Here is an 18,598-nt window from a genome sequence, read left to right on the forward strand (position 1 = left end):
AATTTTCTAACTTATCCACACCTGATCTACCTTTTTGTTTTGAGATTTACACAAGCATCAATTTGGTTAAAATTCTAGTGTGGGAAATTTCTTCCAGGTGAGAATTAAACATGGATTTTCATAAACCAGTTCTATATTTCTGTTTACAGAACTTGAACTTCCAGATATCTAAAACTTAACCTATTTTATTTTATTTTTCTATAATGTCATGTAATAGGAATTATACAGTGTATAGTCTTTTTAGACTTTGAGTTTTTTCATTTAGCAATATGCATTAAGGTTTCTACATGTGTTTTGTGGATGATAACTCATTTCCTTTTGTTGCTGAGTAATATTCTATTGTATAGATATAACATAATTTATCCATCAGTCTACTGTAAGACATTTGATAGCTTTTAGTTTTTGTTGCTGATGAATAAATCTCCTATAAACACTCACATTCAGATTTTTTATGGACATAAGTTTACAAATCAACTGAGTAAAATACCTAGGAGAATGATGGCTGGGCTGTATGGTGAGACTGTATTAAGTTTTTCTGTAAACTACCAAACTGTCTTCCAAAATGGCTGTACCATTTTTCTTTTATTCCATCAGTGAATGAGGGTTTTTGTTACTCCACATCCTTGTCAGTATTTAGTATTGTCAGTTTTAAAATTTTTTAACCATTTTAATAGGCATGCAATAGTATCTATCGTTGTTTTAATGTGTTAATTTGTTTTAACTTGAAATTCTTGATGTAAAATGATGTTGAGCATCTTGTCATATGCTTATTTGCTATCTGTATATCTTCTTTGGTGAGGTATGTACTCATATTTTCTGTCCATTTTCTTTCTTTTTGAAAAAAAAGTCCATCCCACTCACTATTTATTCCCAGAATCTAGCTCAATGTCTGACATGTAGAAAGTCTTTATCCAATACATACATATTGAGTAAAGCATTGTGGTTATATAAATTATGCAACTCTTAAAATGATAAATTAGGTTAAAAACAAGAAATGATATGGGAGTATTTTCATCATGTATATACAAATGTGTATGTGTATTGGGTCATCACAGTACACACTTTGAATATTGTACAATTTTATTTGTCAATTATACTTCAGTGAAGCCAACAAAATGAGGAAAAAAGATATAGAACTTCCTTTGCACCCTAGAACCTCCCATCGCTTTCTCCCAGTCACTACCCCTTATTTCCAAAGGTAACTACTACCCTGAACATACACTGGTTTTGCCTGTTTTTAAGTTTTATGCAAATGAAATCATATACAATGTAGCTGTTTGTATATGTTTTTTTACACTCTATGTTCATGGATTTCATATAAGTTATTATGTCTGTCCACGTCTTTTGCCTAATTTATTGTGGTGGTTTCTTTATTTGGTCATTATTTTTGTTCTTTTAGTCATATTTATATGCATTAAGCATACAGGGTCCTGTGTTTTTGTTTCCAAAAATGTACTGTCATTGTATATTTGTATTATATACACACACACATACACATACATACACACACAGTTAATGAGTTGCTCGTCCTAAATGAGTGACCTTTGGATAGGCCTTCTGTAGGGGATTACAGTGGCTTTGGAATTTTGTTTGTAACTTTTTTCCAACTGCCTTTTTAAAGATGTTGATATGTTAGAGGAACTAGCTGTTTATCTAGTAAAGAGTAGTTATTTTATTGATGAGACTTTTAGTTGTACACATTCACAAATATAATTGGCATGGAAACTCACTCTTCAGGATAATATATCACAGTTATGTCTTCCACAGTAACTCTGAGAAACTTGGACAACGAGGCCAGAATATTGCTCTTTCATGAGGGAAAACTGTTTAGTTGCCATAGGACAGATGTCTAAAAGGAACTGAAAACCACATAGCTAGTGAATGAGGTCATTAAGTCTTTTTTTTTCTAATTTAATTTACCATATTATTTATCTTTTTAAAAAAGAAATTAAAGTATGTTGTATGCATAAACAGAAGTAGTCCAAGATAAATAGTATGGTAAATTAAATGAGAAAAATTTGGCTTGATCCATTATAACCATGAAGTTGTACTAAGTATCACTAGGGGTGGGGATCGGCTAACTGTAGCCATTAGACCAAATCTGGTGTTTTGCTGGCTTTTGTAAATAAAGTTTTATTGGAACACAGCCATGCCCATTTTTACATATTGTCTGTGGCTGTTTTCACACTAAAGGTCAAAACTGAGTAGCTATATAGCCTGTGAAGTCTAAAGTTACTGTGAGGCCTTTGCAGTAAAAGGTTGCCAACTCCTACTATAGAAGTTCTAAAGTAAATCTTACTTTCTGTCCTCATCCTCATCTTTATCTAGAGGTGTTCAACCTTTTGGTGTCTCTGGGCCACATTGGAAGAACAGTTGTCTTGGGCCACACATTAAATACACAAACACTAATGAAAGCTGATGAGCAATAAAAAGGTTTTAAATAAGTTTACAATTTTGTGTTGGGCTGCACTCATAGACATCCTGGGCCACATGTGGCCTGCAGGCTGTGGGTTGGACACCCATGATAGTGGGATTGTAGAGAAAAGCGGCTAATAATAGAAGCAGTCAAATAACTCATACACAAAGCAAAATAAAAATAGAATAGTAGAATTATCAGTGATAAAAAGCACATAAAAAGCATCTTACTATATTTAGACCATTAGAAGCAGAATTTGTATGGTGGGGAGCAATGGCTATTAGGATATAACAGCGCTCGTTATAAAATTCATTATCTAAGTTCAGTTCAGAACTGTTTGGAATTTTATATATATCCAGAAAATATCATGGCTGTTACCGTAGGAGCAGAGTGGCCAATATTTATAGCCATAAAAAGCAGTTGACATTTCTTGCTGGAAATTCTCTGAAGTCTGGAATATTCTATGTGGTCATATATTTCTTTGGCTGTATCATTAAGCACATCTTTAAGAATAGAGCTTGGGGCTTCCATGGAATGGGGTCTGTCACCTCCAGTGATGTCTGTGGCAGCTGGAAGCTTCTATTAATAGGCTTTGTCCACTCCTGCAAGCTTCATTACTCCAGTGATTTGGCCTCTAAACAAATCTTGATGACAGGAACCGGATCAAGTCCTTCTTGTCCTTTCTTTAGCAAAGCTATAGCTAAGAAAAAGGAAAGCACAAAACAAATTTCAGAGGCTAACTGGCAAGACTTACTGGCTTCCAAGGCAGTAGGCTTGGGACTACTCACAAGAGAGGTGTTTGAATGATCCTTCTTCCCACTCTTATTCTAACTGCAAACTTTCTTATTTTAGATAACATTATGTAAAATGTGTGTCTCCACACAGTGCTTTTTAGACTGTGTTCACCAAGTGGCATGCATCTGTACTTGTTCTGTATATGAAATACAGAAATGGCAATACCAACTGGAAGTGCGAATTTGGCTTCAACCTAAAGGACAGCAATGGTATCCTGCTGGCTGTAGTGGAGTGACAGGTCAGCTCACTAAAGAAAGAGATTCTAGTTTCCTCTAAAGTGCATCTTTTCATCAGTACCAGAAGAGAGAACATCAAAATGTATCTTGTCAGATCAAATGTCATTTCATGGTAGTCTCAGAATTAGAACTTTATTGAGATGGAATGCTGTGCCAATTAGTGGTACATGATTATATGAAATGCCTATAGGTGACTTCTAAAGAAAATATTAGCCTAGACTAGTGGCTTTTGACCTGGGGTGATTTTGTCTTCTCTCCAGTGTCCCTGTGTCCCTGAGATATTTGGCAATGTCTGGAGACATTTTTAATTTTCATCATCTGGGCATGTGTATGGTGAGGAGCAGGGGTGCTACTTATACTAGCATCCAGTGGGCAGAAGCCAGGAATGGTGCTAAATATCCTACCATACACAGGATAACCCTTACAACAAAGAATTATCCAGTCTAAAATGTCAGTAGTGTCAAGATTAAGAAATTGAATATTGAGTTATTAGGTGAGATTTCAGCTTATTAGGGCAACTTATTAAGCCTTTCTGAATTCCTTTTGGAAAAGAAAAGGGAGTATTTCTTACTGCTTTAGGATGGTCTCTGTTGAGCCAAGAAACTAAATTTTGTTACTTTTGTTTATGTATTTCCAACATAGTTATGTAAACATTTTTGAAAAGTGAGAATGGTTGTATAAAGAAATAGTAGAACACACAATCCCAGCCCTCATTTGTACAGTTCTTTCAAGACTGGAAATACTATGGAACAGAATGGTTAGTCCATCAGAAAATCCTTGTTAGAGAAACCAGCTGAAAGTGGAATTTTTCCTGGGCTTTCATCCTGCTTATTTTTTCCAAGCCCTTTCTCTTTCAAATAACACTGCCATCACACAAAGTTTAGGCAGTTTTATCAGAAAGTGATTATTTAGACTATAAATATCTTAGCAGAATTCCCACCATCAGGAATTCTTTAAAAAAAAAAAAGATTTTATCCATTTATCTTTAGAGAGGGAAGGGAGGGAGAGAGAGAGAGAAACATCAATGTGTGGTTGCTGGAGGCTGTGACCTGCAACCCAGGCATGTACCCTGATTGGGAATTGAACCTGCGATGCTTTGGTTCTCAACCTGCGCTCAATCCACTGAGCTACGCCAGCCAGGGCTAGGAATTCCTATTGGTATTTAAGTAGAGTGAGGAAAATTTCTGTAAGATTGTTTTTAAAAATTTATTTTTGGTATGTATGTGTGAATAACCCAGAGATCTTCATTTAGTGCCTTTAATCATGGTAGGTTTCACTAATAAATAAAAGTACTTTGCAACTTTCCAGTCTGACTCTAGAGATTACATTTTTATTTTCCAGGTGAATTTTTAGTTGATAATGAAATCTAAAAAAGCAATGGAGAGGAAAAGACCAGATATTCCAGACCACCACACAATAGTATCCCTGAACTTCAAAAGCCCCAGGAGGGTGCAGCTGGGGAATGCTATATTTTCTGTCCTCTTGGTGAGCTAAATTTGGTTTGGCAGAGAATTTTTAGGAGTAAATAAGGCTCTGTGAGTAAAACTTTGCAGTTTTAGCCAAAGAAAACAGACTGGAGATTTGATGACTCTCTTTGATTTATTAGTGCCATATGCAGGGCCTTTTGATCTTCAGGATTCAGTAAACCAAGGAATTGATATTTATCAGAACTCCGTGACATGGGAAGAAACCTTAATTTGCTTATAGTGTTGATACTAATATAATTATCCAATATCTGTATCTGACTGATGATAATTGAGTTAGGTTATATTAAATTTTAATGATCAGTAGAAGCGAACATTAAAACAAGTTTTTGGATAACATTGACATTGGAAATAACCTTATTTCTCAAGTATATCAAATTTGCTTACTTCAGTACACATAGCAGGTCCTCTAATAATGTTGTTTCTTTCAACATTGTTTTGTTAAAATGTTGATGAGATGCTGTAAGAACTTAACTCTTGTTTATATCAGTAAGCCTTTTGTAAAATTGGTTTCGTTATATGTCGTTCCTCTTAAAAAAGTGGCATAACCTATTGACATTGAGGATGTACAGTATAACAAAACCTCTTGCTAGAACTGCAGAAACTGCATTGTAGTGATTGTGGTTACAAAGAAAAAAAGGAAATAACATTGATGATACCACATGAGCAGATGTTATGTAATAAACACTGCTTACAATCTTAATTTGTCAGACAACATAAAGGATTTTCAATTAAGTCTGAGGTTTCATCCCACTTCTAAATTCCTTTGTAATACTTCTATAAAGTAGTGAAAACCACAGGACAAATATTTCTGCCAGTAAGCCATCAGAATCCATCTGCTTTCTGTCTTTTTACTACTAGGACAAGTTAACATATGACAGAAGTATATATGTCTGTAAAATTGAGATGAAATATCAAGAACAGTATAATGGTATTAGTGTGTTCTTTAAATAGATCTTTTTCTTGAGACTTTTGGGGCCCACATTCTTTGCAGGAGGAAAAGCTTCTGGGTCTCAATGAATGGGATGTCCTACATGAGTTTCACATTCTTTTTCTCTGAATTCTTTTCTTTTTTTTATTTTTTTTTATTGTTTAAGTACAGTTGTCTCCATTTTTACCTTACCCCTGCCCCACCCATCTCCACTTCTATTAATCTGGTGGAGCGATTTAGTAAGGAGGTACAGGTTCCAGAAACTTGCTGATTTTATGGCTTTCAAATTCTCATTGAGAATGTTCACTCAGAAATGTACAGTTTGCTAATAGACACTTACATCAGAGATCCCCAGAAAAGGGAATTTTTATTTAATGCAATTGAAACAGTGCCATATGTTAAGAAAAAAAGCAGATTGGGCCTTGCTGTGGATAGCAAATAGAAAATCTACTTTTGGGGAAAGGGTAATGGCCTTTGCTGCTATAGAAGGAATTTTCTTCTCGGGATCTTTTTCTGCTATATTCTGGTTAAAGAAAAGAGTTTTCATGACTGGATTCACCCTTTCCAATGAACGCAGCGAAGATGAAGGGCTACACTGTGACTTGGCTTGCCTCACGTGTCAATACTTGGTGAATAAGCCTTCAGAAAAAAAGGGTCAGGGAGATCGCTGTTAATGCTGTTGAAATGGAGCAGGAATTCTGTACTTGATCAGGCAATTTGTACTTAGATAATCACTTTTAATTCTCTTCTTGTCTGTTTGTATAGACATCCTTTCTAGAATGTCTTATACATCAGGCATTAAACAAGGCTTTTGTCAGCTCCCTGCTCCAAGAGAGGTTTAGGGGAAAAGAAATTTTGAATCAGTCTAAAAGTGGTCACCTTATTTTTTGAAGTAGCAAGTGTATTTCAGGGAAGACTATCACAGATGGAGAGAGTAAAGAAGCAAAATGGACTCAGACCTGACTTTTCTTACATCATACTTTCACAGGCATTCTTATTGATAATAGTAGTTATTTAGTCGTCAGTTATTCCATGCTCTGTCCTTTACTTGCATTCGTCTACATTCTCATAGTAACTATATGAATTATTACTGGTATTAACTTCATTTTCCACTTGAGAGGTGGAGAGAGAATGTTGTTTGGCTAGTGTCACATGGGTACAAAGTGGTGGAATCAGGATTCAAACCAGACCTGTTGTTTCCAAAACCTGAGCCCCACACCATTTTATTATTTTATTATTTCTACCTTTACCCTCACATTGAGTTTTCAAAGTATTTGACATTTAGTTTTGAATACAAAATTCATGTCAAAATACTTGTATTTTAAAGTCTTTTTGCCATTTTTTATAACCTATCCCTCTATCATAGAACATTTGGCTTTCTGTATCTCACTAACACATCTTAATATATATGAATTTTATTATATACATAAATGTTTACTGGAAAATGTTTACGGAAACTGTCACTGGAGCCCCAGTAATGAATAGGAGCTTAAAGTCCAAGTCTTGAAACTCTACTACTCATTATTTGCCCAAGAAAATGTGATCCTCTATAGTGACTTTACCCTGTTTGTGGGATAATTGTGCTATTAACGAGAGGATGGGCAGGTCTTACAGTTAAAATACCCATGAGACAAACTGGTCCTGGAACATATATATGGTCATTCCTTTACTGTGTGCTTCATAAAATCTGTAGGCTAGAGCAGGGAGTTTACTCAACTGACTTAGGCTGATAAGTCAGACTTTGGGGAAATATTCTGGAATAATGAAGCAATGTGATTCAAGATCTGGAAGTACTGGGAGAGAGAAAGTGTTTGACATCTGATCTCTGTAGCAGAATGCCTGCTTACCACACATACAGTTGTATCAGATGGAAGAAGCTAGTTTCTAAAACAGTTTGGGGTGGATGTTTGCTTCTCATTAGCCCGTGTGTGTCTATTGGATGAGTGAGCAATTGGGAAGTCACAACCATGTGTTTGCTGTCATTTAAACTGCCAATCTAATCTAAATATACATGTGGGTGCCTAAGGAGACTTCTTTCTTTTCAAGAGGATCATTCTTAACATCTCTCAACTCCCTGCTGACAAATGTGAACTTTGGGGCACTTTTGTTTTCCTGAGGGCTACTCTGTTTTCTTTTAAATAAGGTGAGGAGGACTTCTTTGCTTGCTGTGTTTTTGATTTTTAAAGGCCAATGAATGTAAAGTTTATTTACTGTGAGCAGTAACGTCATAGGAAAGATAGCATCTAGGATGTTGTGCACAGTAATGAAAGGTTGGGGGGTAAGAGTCAATGAGTAAAAGACACAGAGTTTCAGGAAAAGACACAGAATAATTCAGGAAAACGCTATCAATGTTAATTACTAATTTGCATATAACATGCTTTAGTGTATTATTTTTAAAATTAGAGAAAATGTTTGTCGAAGAGGAGGTATGGTTTTATAATACTTCATTGTAGAATGAAGCCCTGATGTGCATTTCCCCCCCAGAGTCATTTAAGGTTAAAAAAAAAAAGATACCCTTTTCCTCTGAATTCAAAGTATTTAGACATTCTTATCTACCTGGGAGTTTTTGAAATACATATTTAAAAAACTGAAGTTTTTTTCTATTCATGATCATTATATTATACCTTTTATTTTCTAAGAGAAGCTGAGAATTAGACTTCTAAATACCTTATTAACCTAAAACAAATCTTTTCATTCAGAAAAGAATAATACTGTTCCTCTTTGTCATGATTATATAGTTTATTATATTTTGAAAAGCTATATATCTAAAATGTTTTCCTTTCTCCATTCACATTTTTAGATGTTTACATCTGAATAGTGTAAAATTTAACTTACTATAAAATAATAGAACACCTTTTGTCATCTAACCACTAGAGTATTTGATAAAAAATTAGTTATCATTTAATTGCACATTAAAATATTTCCTTAATATTTTTCCTAATTTTATTTTAATTTATTTTATCTTTGATTTAATCTTTATTTTATTTTTTCCATTACCATTTAGTCCCCTTATAACCCCCCACTCTCAGCCATCACCATGGGTCCTTGTTCAAGGGACCTTTATCCTTTTTGCTCAATCCCTCCACCCCTCTTACTTCCCCCCACCCCCCAGTTATCATCCTGCTCGCCATCTATGAGTCTGTCCCCATATTTCTCATTAGTTTAGTTTGTCTATTAGATTCCACATATGAGTGAAATCGTACAGTATTTGTCTTTCTCTGACTGGCTTATTTCACTTAGCATAATGTTCTCTATCCAGGTCCATCCATACTGTTGCAAAGGGTAAAATTTTCTTCTTTTTTTTTATAGTCAATTAGTATTCCATTGTGTAAATGCCCCGTAGTTGTTCTATTCACTCATCTACTGATGGTATGACATTTGGGCTGCTTCCATATCTTGGTGATTATAAATAACACTGCAGTGAGCATTAGTGTTTTGGGTTCCTTCAGATATATTCCCAAAAGTGGGATCACTGGGTCAAAAGGCAGATCCATTTTTAATTTTTTGAGGTAACTTCATACTGCTTTCCATAGTGGCTTCACCAGTCTGCATTTCCACCAATAGTGCAAAAGGATTCCACTTCACATCCTCACCAGCACTTGTTTGGTTTCCTTAATATTTTTGATAATCCTAGAGAGACTATCTTATTTTCTAAATACTATTACTATGTAAATTCTTACACATGTACATGTATTTAATTTTTTTTTTTATTTAGTATTTGAACTATATGCCAGTTTAAATAGAATGTGGCATACAGATTCACATATGTGACAAATATAAGCTAAGATAAGTAGTAACAAAATTTAAAAACATAGCATTCATTCAGAGTTGGGCAAATTTTGCACATGAACAATAAGGTCTACCATTTATTTTTCCTAGAGAAATATGAGAGTTATGTAGTTTTATATTTGAAATATCAAAGCATGAACATTCATTGGCAGAAATAAACTTTCCTGGAACTATAGTCAAGGAAAATTTATCATATAGATCTCAATTAATTAAATGCAATCACTTGATGCCCAAATAGTGAATGTTATATACAGATAAAGTAATTTCATGTAAATACTAATCTCAATAAATTAAAATTGTTTTTCTCATAGGGCAGACCATATTGTTTTTTACAACATGGAATTACCTAAAGGCTTAAGAAACTTTGTTTTGCACAACATTTCCTTTTTAAATATTTTCCAGCATAATTTTGGAGAAAACAGAAGCTGATCCTAATAAATCCCTTTTGTCCCAAAAAGGGTAATATTTATTAAATTGTATTATAAAGCAATAAGGTAGAGTCTTAGTGTTACTTCAAAACTAGTCTCCCCTCCTTCCTCTCTTCCTCCCTCCTTCTCTTTCCCTCCTGCCCCATTGCTCAGCCCACACTCAGGGAATTGTGCAATTTACTCAGTTCATCAGAAAATTGTGAGAATAATAATGTTAATATTTCTAGTTTTACTTCAGATTTTCAGTTTGTAAGAAAATACCACTTTCCAGACTAATTTGACGTTAGGTTTCTAGTAGCCAGATGATAAAGAGAATGTGCTCTATTATACATTTCACATTGTTCATGAGATAAAAATCAGTCTCTTAGGAGATGTTTAAGTCAAATGCAATTAAATGGAAAGAAGAGTCTGTGTTTTCTCCTTGCTTTTTAGCACATGGTCTTTTAAATGTAAATAAAAAAGCAATAAGTAACCTTTGCTATGTAGAAAGATAGTCAAAATGCTGTATTATAAACTAAATGTTCCAAAAATTTTAATATGTATTTGAAACATTTATACATCTGTATAGAGCAAGATTTGTAGAATTGAGCTATTCCTGAATAATGATTTTATGAGTAGAAAATGTTCTTGTTCCATGCAGATTAAAAATAAGTTTAGGCTTTTACATCATTCTTGAAATATTGAAATTGAAAGTGAGTTTTTGAGGATCAATGCAGAAACAGTCCCGAACCATCCTCTGAGAATGCTGTAAATCATTTGCCAGTGCTCTAGTTGAACAGCATGGGTCTGAATCCTCATTAACTTGTCTGTAAGGAAGAAAAAATTGAGAAGAGCAAAGAAGAGGCCGAGGAGACCTTTAGCCGGTGTTGTCCTGAGCTGCCATTGTTGAAGGACACCCTTTTAGCTAATTTCAGTCCCATAAAAAAAAAATCTATTTAGTGATTAGTAACCAGTGGATAAGAGCAGAAAGCCCGAGTGAATAAAGGTCATAAATACTGAAGTCCTTGGGATAACAGCCTGTAAAACTGTCAGAAAGCATTGCTTAAGCGACAAAAGATAGCCCAAAGTAACAAGCAGTGTTCACTCACCTAGGCAATAGTCCATATTCGTGGACAGAAGACAATGTATTTTTCTTCAAAAATAGAGGTTTATCTTGAATCCAGCACCTGCCCTACTTTATTTATTTGTTTGTTTTGGATGATGTCTATTTGGTTTTAACTTACAGCTGATTGCATATTCTAGTAGGATTCATGAGGCTCATTTAAAGATAACTGTGCAAAAGAAGAACTATGATTTCTGAAACTTCTGTTTAGATCCATCAAGATCTACTTACTTGCTAAGAATGTTTAGCCTAACTGGAGTGAGTGGGTGAGAATGTGTATGTGTATTTTTTTTCAAAGACAGATGGTCAGGAATTAGATGCTGACAAGTGCCTTTCTCTTATTTTTAAATTAAAGTCTAGAGTTCATGATTCTTGAATATTTCTCCCTAAGGGAAAAATAAAATTAAGTAAACAAAAATAGAAGAATGCAAGTCTATATTATAAACTATTTTGTTATTACTACACAATATTGAGGTAACAAATGACTAGAGTCTTACCAGCCAGTACTTTAAATTTGTTTTCAGGGTAGAGAAAATTCAAGATAATGGAATTGCAGGTCTCTATTCTAAACTCTATTGTTCTAACTGTGGTGATGATTTTATGGCATTTGATTTACAATATTAGTAATCAAAGTTGCTATGTTTTACAGCATAACCTTCAAATCCCAAATGTGTGTTTTAGAGATGTTCCTTCAGTATATTTAAAGTATTATGCTTCTTCAAGTTAGAGAATTTTATCAACTTAGGAGTTTTTGCTTTTCAGCATCCCAGCTGTGAGAACTGGAGGTGTCATTCACTTGAAGGGAGCAGATGTTAAAGGTTCTTGCCCCTGCCTCCCTAATCCCAAACACCCTTGAAGAAGAGAAACGTTATATTACCCAAATAGGCATCTTTCTGATGGTGAGAAAAGGCGGTAAAAGGCAGTAAATCTGCCTTCTCATTATGAAGTACAACAATAGATTGATTTATGAAGAAAAGCAACTGTTAGGCTTATATAAGATGTGTGCATGGAAATGTAGGTTTCTTCAGAGCACTCTAAGCAGTAGCTTTCCTCCTATTCTTGACAAGAATCTAATATTACTAATAGTGAATGCGTTGATTATAAGTACCACATTTTTAAAAGGGTACATTGAGAGCAAAACAAAAAAAATCTGCCTCCTAATGTTTTTACATGAGAACAGTTTCTAAATGTGCTGTGGTTTTGCTATTTCAGCTTGTTTTCATTAAAATAAAGGGGCTTAAAATTTTTGGTTAGTACTTGACATTTTAAATAGAAATGAATATAAGTACAGTGTATTTAGATGTTAAGCTATTTATAAAAATTTCAGTTTCACTTAATACTGTGTAATTTCAGCAAACTCTCAAAGAGAGTCACAGTGAAGACAATTTCAAATTTCTGGGAGAGGGGCAGGTCATATAAAGTATTTTGTATATTTTTGTTTTAACATGTATGCACACTTGAGAAATATTTTAAATACATTTATGTTATCTCTTATTTAATAAGAAACTTTATTTTATTTCTATTTAACTTAAAAATTAAAAATTTAACATCTAAGTCAATTTTGAGCATAAAATATTATAAAAACACAAAAATCAGGATAGCCTTTGAGTAAATGATAATAATATTGCCTTGTATATTTAGGCCATATCACTCCAGAATTTGAAATCTATGTGATATAATTAAGCTTTGAGCAGGTAAATTATAGAATTAAAACTGATAATTGTCTATAGAGTTGGTATTAAAACTCATAAACTCCTTTCTCTTAGGAAACATGTACCCCCAATATATGTATATTTCCAAATGGGAGTAATAGTCATATTTATTAACATATTATGAACAAGAAAGCACATATAAAAATTTGAAAATTTAAAAGGAAAAGACAAAATAAATATGAATAGACATTCTGTTATTTTCTTTTACTCCTATGGATTATCTTATATCTATTTGTATACCAAGATTTTCACCTGGTGTGCCACAATAATTTTTAAAATATGCAACCCAACTATTTATTCAGGGGCACTGACCTCTTTTTCCTTAGATTGTCAAATAAAAAAAATGACAACAACCAACACAACAATAGATGTCCAGTGTGACTGCATCAAAATTATACCTGTTTTGGGGTCATATCAACAAAAATACACATTTTGGTGTGCCACAGAATTTTAGTAATTAATTTGTGCCATGGGATGCAGAAGGTTGAAAATCACTGGTGTGTACCAACGCCCGAGGAACTTCGGAGTGGCCTGATCTAGAAGAAAGGGTTCAAGTATGTTATGTGGAACATGTACTATTATTTTAATTAGGAAGACAGAAGGCTTGTAAAGAAATAATCCTTCCCACTATTGACAGACTTTACTGTATAGACTGATAATGAGAAATGTTGTGTTTTTGACCTGGTGATGATTGTACAGTTTTAAATCAACACTTTTTTCCCAGTAGTTTTGGAAGTTAAAGTACCATGGAAATAAATAAGGTCTTAGCAAATACAAAAATGAGTTTTTTTGATGATGCTGCTATGACAGTAAATCTAAGCTTCACATGTACAGTAATGGGAAAATTCTCTAAGATCGTTGAAAGTTTACAATCAATAAAACTGGCCCTGGATGATATGGCTCTGTTGGTTAGAGTGTCGTTCCCTGGCTGAAAGGTCTGGGGCTTGATTCCTCATCAGGGCACATAGCCCAGGTTGCACGTTCGATCCTTGGTCCAGGCGTATGGGAGGTAACCAACCCATGCTTCTCTCTTGCATCAATATTTCTCCTTCCCTTCCTCTCTCTCTAAAAAGCAATGAAGAAAATGTCCTTGGGTGAGGATAAAAATAAATAAATAATGAAATTAATAAAACTGCTTGACATTTGTGTAAGCCTATAAAGATTCTATTGATGTCAGTCAAATGCTCTATCACCATTTTAACGTAAGCCATTTTTTAAAAAGATCTAAAGTTAATAAGGAAATGCAGCTAAATATCTTGTCAAGATGATGATCCCTGCAGTTGTATCTGTGTTTTAGTTCATTTCAATTAATTGCCACCTTTATGATACCCTGAATTCATTCTATTTAATTTATTTTAATATTTAAAATTTTCTAATCCAAAACTGTGCATACAACCATATAAAGTGTACTTTTTAGGACTTTGTAAAATTCAATGTTGTCCTTATACAGAGAGAAAATACAGTAATAGTTTTCCATTTTTTCAAGCTTTTGTACTCTGCACAGGTGGGTTATTTCATGAGTTACTGAACAGTTGTTCTGACAAGAGTTTCAGGATCCTATTGTTAACTGATGAGCAATAGTGTTTTGATGTTCATTGAACTGTTTCAACAACAGTTAATTATGGGGTAGTTTCATCAGGAAACGTTTTTCCTTCCCATTTCTCTTTCATGAAGCATTATAGCTTGAAACACTTTCACTTGTAACTTTTTTTTCTTTCTCTACCCACTACCGTCAAAACACACTGCTGGCATTAGTGGCCAGTGTGAAACTCAACATTTCTGCACACAGTCTTCAGGAATAGTGACATGCTTATAGGTGGTGCAACCATAAATGGTCTGTTTCCAAACGACTTTTCATTCCTAAAGCTCTAAACAAGGGAGTGATTTTTAAAATACATCTGGCACATACACCATCTTGCAACAACTGGATTTTTTTTTTAACCACTGGATATTTTGAAAGATCACATGTTCTGGCCACAATAGTCAGTAGCAGCCTTCAAAGTACAACTGGCGATGAGAGATAAAAGACTTCGGCTCTTCTGTTAAAAGAGAGGAAGCTAAAAGAAAATTATAGCCATCCCTAAGTGTGGAAGAAAGTCTTAGGGAAAGATTTATAGACCCTTGTTCCCCAAGGCCATTTTGTTTCCTAATGGGGTTTTGTGTTCTCAGACAGAGAGTGATAGGTACAAATGATGACAGCATTTCATAATAATAGGGAAGATAACAATAATGACAAAGAAAGCAAATGAATTTATAAAAGCAGAGGTAGCTCAATATAAAGCCAGATATCTTAGCATCAAGGATGATTTTGTCTGTAAGTTGAAAATATAGCAGAAATAAGGACATGTTTTGCTAACAGAATGGAAGAGTACTTCTTAGGATCTTGCTCTGTTACCAGAGAATTACAGGCATAAAAATAGCTTTTGATTATGTAAGGACTCAAGAGGCTAAATATAATTCTAATTTAACATCAAGTTCATCCAAGTTGTCATAATGCTTACAAATGGAGAGGGTTTGCCAAAGAGAAATGCAGTATCTTCCCTGTGGTCACAGACTTAAGTAACTGACTAGCAATAAAGATTTCAACTTCCTATTCCAGTGTCTTTTCCTCAAGTTCACCTTGTTTTCAAAGAAAGAGGTATTGTTAGGTTATCTAAAGCATTAAATCTATCATTTGTTCCTGGAGGTTAGGGGGACTGTATAGAGGAATTGCGAAAAGAAAGTAGATCACCTTTGAAGGAAAATAAAATAAATGATTGCAGTGCATTGCCTGATGGGCTTATCCGTCCTCTTGATCAGTGCCGATGACAAGAGGATTAGGACAGGACAGTGGAGAAACTTTCTTTTTAAAACAAAATTATCAAACTAGTGAGGTGAGAAGCCAGGATCATTGTAGTATCAACTGGACAAATGTTAAAAGCAATTGATATAGACACATTCTATAGGATGAAGTATTTTGTTATTCTACCGGTTTACTTTGGGTGCCCATCACATGGCTGTCCCTCTGGATGATGGGATGTTCAGTGCATCTTTCACAGTGACACAGAAAACTTTGTTCCCTGACACTAGGCTTATAAATATGACTGTTAGTGTGTTCAGAACTGCTATAAATTAATTGCACTTTTTAAAAGTTAATAGGTGTAGTAGAAAGAGCACTGGGTTAGAAGTTGGAAAACTTCATTGTAATCCATCTAAATATCACCCACTGATTACTTACTCTTACTGTGCTTCAGTTTCATGATGAATAAAATGGGGAGAAAAAATGTGTCCCTCTTTTTTACTTAGCTTAAGCCACAGGAATTTCTTTCTTACATTTCAGAAGGCTGGGAAGTCTTAAGATCAAGGTGCTGGTTAATTTGGTTTACCTGTGAGGATACTTTTTTGTTTGCTTGTTTGTTTTGTTGTGGGGTTTTTTTTGGTTTTCACCTGGCAAGAGAAGGAGCTGTCTGGTGTCTCTTCTAAATAAGGGCCCTAACCCACCCTTGTGACCTCATCTGAACCTACTGTGTTTTGCTGTGTATAATGTGCTCCCAGTTTTTGGCCCAAACTTTCAGGAAAAAAATCTTTTAATTTTTTAATTCATTTTTATTTATATTTAAAAACAAAACTGATTATCATATTCCAGGGTATTATTTTTGCATTATTTTTGCATTAAGATATTGTTATTGCTTTCTAGAGTTATACTTCTAATGCATAAGCATAGATAAAAATTTAAAACATTTATATAGATATGGAATTAGTACTACCCATGTATAATGTGCATCCTTATTTTCCCTCAAAAATTTGGGCAGAAAAATGCACATTATACATGGCAAAATACACTAAATACCTCCCAAAGGCCCATTCACTAAATACCATCACATAGAGGTTAGGACTTCACCATCTGAATTTTGGAAGGACACAATTCAGTCCATAACAGTTTTCTTTCCCATAGGGCAAATGAAATAAAGAATATGGTAGAACTACACAAAGACACATTAAGAGGTTAGAGTTACTGACAGATGTTTCTCCAACCCTTTGTTCATATACCTTTGTATATAAAGTTTTGTACTTTTAGCATGCTTATTTTGGAGCAATTATTAATGTAAAACCAAACGAAAATAAAAGTTCTCTTGTTTCTAACATTTGGCAATTCAGTCCTGCATTGATCGTTTCAGATTAACTCACCCTAAGCTTATTTTGTAACATTTTAATACTTATTTCTTTGCTTAACTTTCACCTTAACCTTTTATGACATATTTCTCACAATATGTTGCCTATAAATGGGAATCAGTAGGTAGAGTGCCTTTATATGAAGAACATTTTCCACAATTGTTTAGAACAGGTGGTATATGTTATTTTGCTTTATAATTAAATGTATGTTTTTAAATTTTTATTGTACTTTTTCCATTCCCATTTAGTCCTCTTATACCTCCCTCCCTGCTGCAGTCGCCAACCACACTGGTGTCCATGTCCATGAGTCTTTTTTCCTTTTTTCTCAATCCCTCCACCCCCTAACCTCCCCCAGCTGTCAATTATCTTAAGTATTTTCTAGAAGAAAAACTAAATGAAGTAGTCTTTTTTCATTTTTTATTGAGATATTATTGACATATTAATTTAAGGTTATAATAGTGACTTCATACATGTATAAATTGTGAAATGATTGCAACGATAAGTTTAACACCTGTCTCTAAAGTGATTTTTTAATGCTAGGCAAAAAAAAAGTGTTAGATAATTATAGTTTTTCATGAAGGAAAGACTAAACTGATCACAACCTAGTACTTCAGTCACTCACGAAAACTGAACAGAAAAGTAGATAAAGTGTCTTGTATTTGTGTTTTCTTCTTTGACTAGTATACATCCTTGACACAGTCTCTGGATATTATGCAAAGAAAAGATAATCTTTATTGCACATTTATTGTTTTTTTCTAAACAAGGTATAAGTTTTATGAAAAATAAATGGAGCAATATGTTGATTAACTTGTACTGTATTCTTCTCTCCCCCTGACAAAAAGTATAAATTATTCTCACCCCTTTTCATTTTGATTGTTTTAAAGATCAAGTTGAAATTCTGTTCATAAATATAGTTGCTTATTGGAAAAGATGAAACAACTTCTGTCTTCTGATAACCTAAGAAGGAAGTCTGCTGCCAGTGTAAGACCAATGCCAGATTCTACAAGCCTTCTCTTGTGACCTACCTTGACAGGTGTCCTCATTTGAAGCACTTAACTTCTAGGAGTTGTAAACATGTGGTTTTCCTTACTTGTCTTGGACAAAAGTAATCCTCCATAGAAAATCCATTACGAAATGATTTTGCATAGCCACTTAATGTTGAAAATTTCATTGCAAATCTTGATAGGCCCGTTGTTTTAGTAGTAAAGATGTATCTTGTTTTAGACCACAGAGGAGTTTGATCTGTTATAAATAATGGTAGCAAGCAAATGTTGATTAGCTATTATAACAGCAGTGGGCTCGGATTTTTACTTTATTGTATGAATTTAATACTTCTATATGAGGTTCAGTGCTCTCATTCTGTGAGGAAACTGATGCTTAAGCAATCTTCCCAAAAACTTACTAGGAAGCAATAAAATTTGAGATTCTTAAACCTATATTTTTGTCACTGGAGCACACCATTTAAAGAAACTTCATGTCTAGTGTTTGATTACTCAGTAGATCAGCTAAGGGTGTGCTTTATTGGCATCAGTAAGAAGAAAACTTTTTTAGTG

The 18,598-nt window shown here is 34.1% G+C and overlaps 1 protein-coding gene and 1 pseudogene across 1 annotated transcript in view; both read left to right on the forward strand.

The window, feature by feature from the left end:
• The window catches only part of MLLT3 (MLLT3 super elongation complex subunit), a 273,770-nt gene that overhangs the window by 226,623 nt on the left and 28,549 nt on the right, over positions 1-18,598 (forward strand).
• On the forward strand, positions 6,083-8,249 carry LOC114504754 (annotated as a pseudogene).

Source organism: Phyllostomus discolor, chromosome 3 (assembly GCF_004126475.2).
Source record: "Phyllostomus discolor isolate MPI-MPIP mPhyDis1 chromosome 3, mPhyDis1.pri.v3, whole genome shotgun sequence".
Lineage (NCBI taxonomy): Eukaryota > Metazoa > Chordata > Mammalia > Chiroptera > Phyllostomidae > Phyllostomus > Phyllostomus discolor.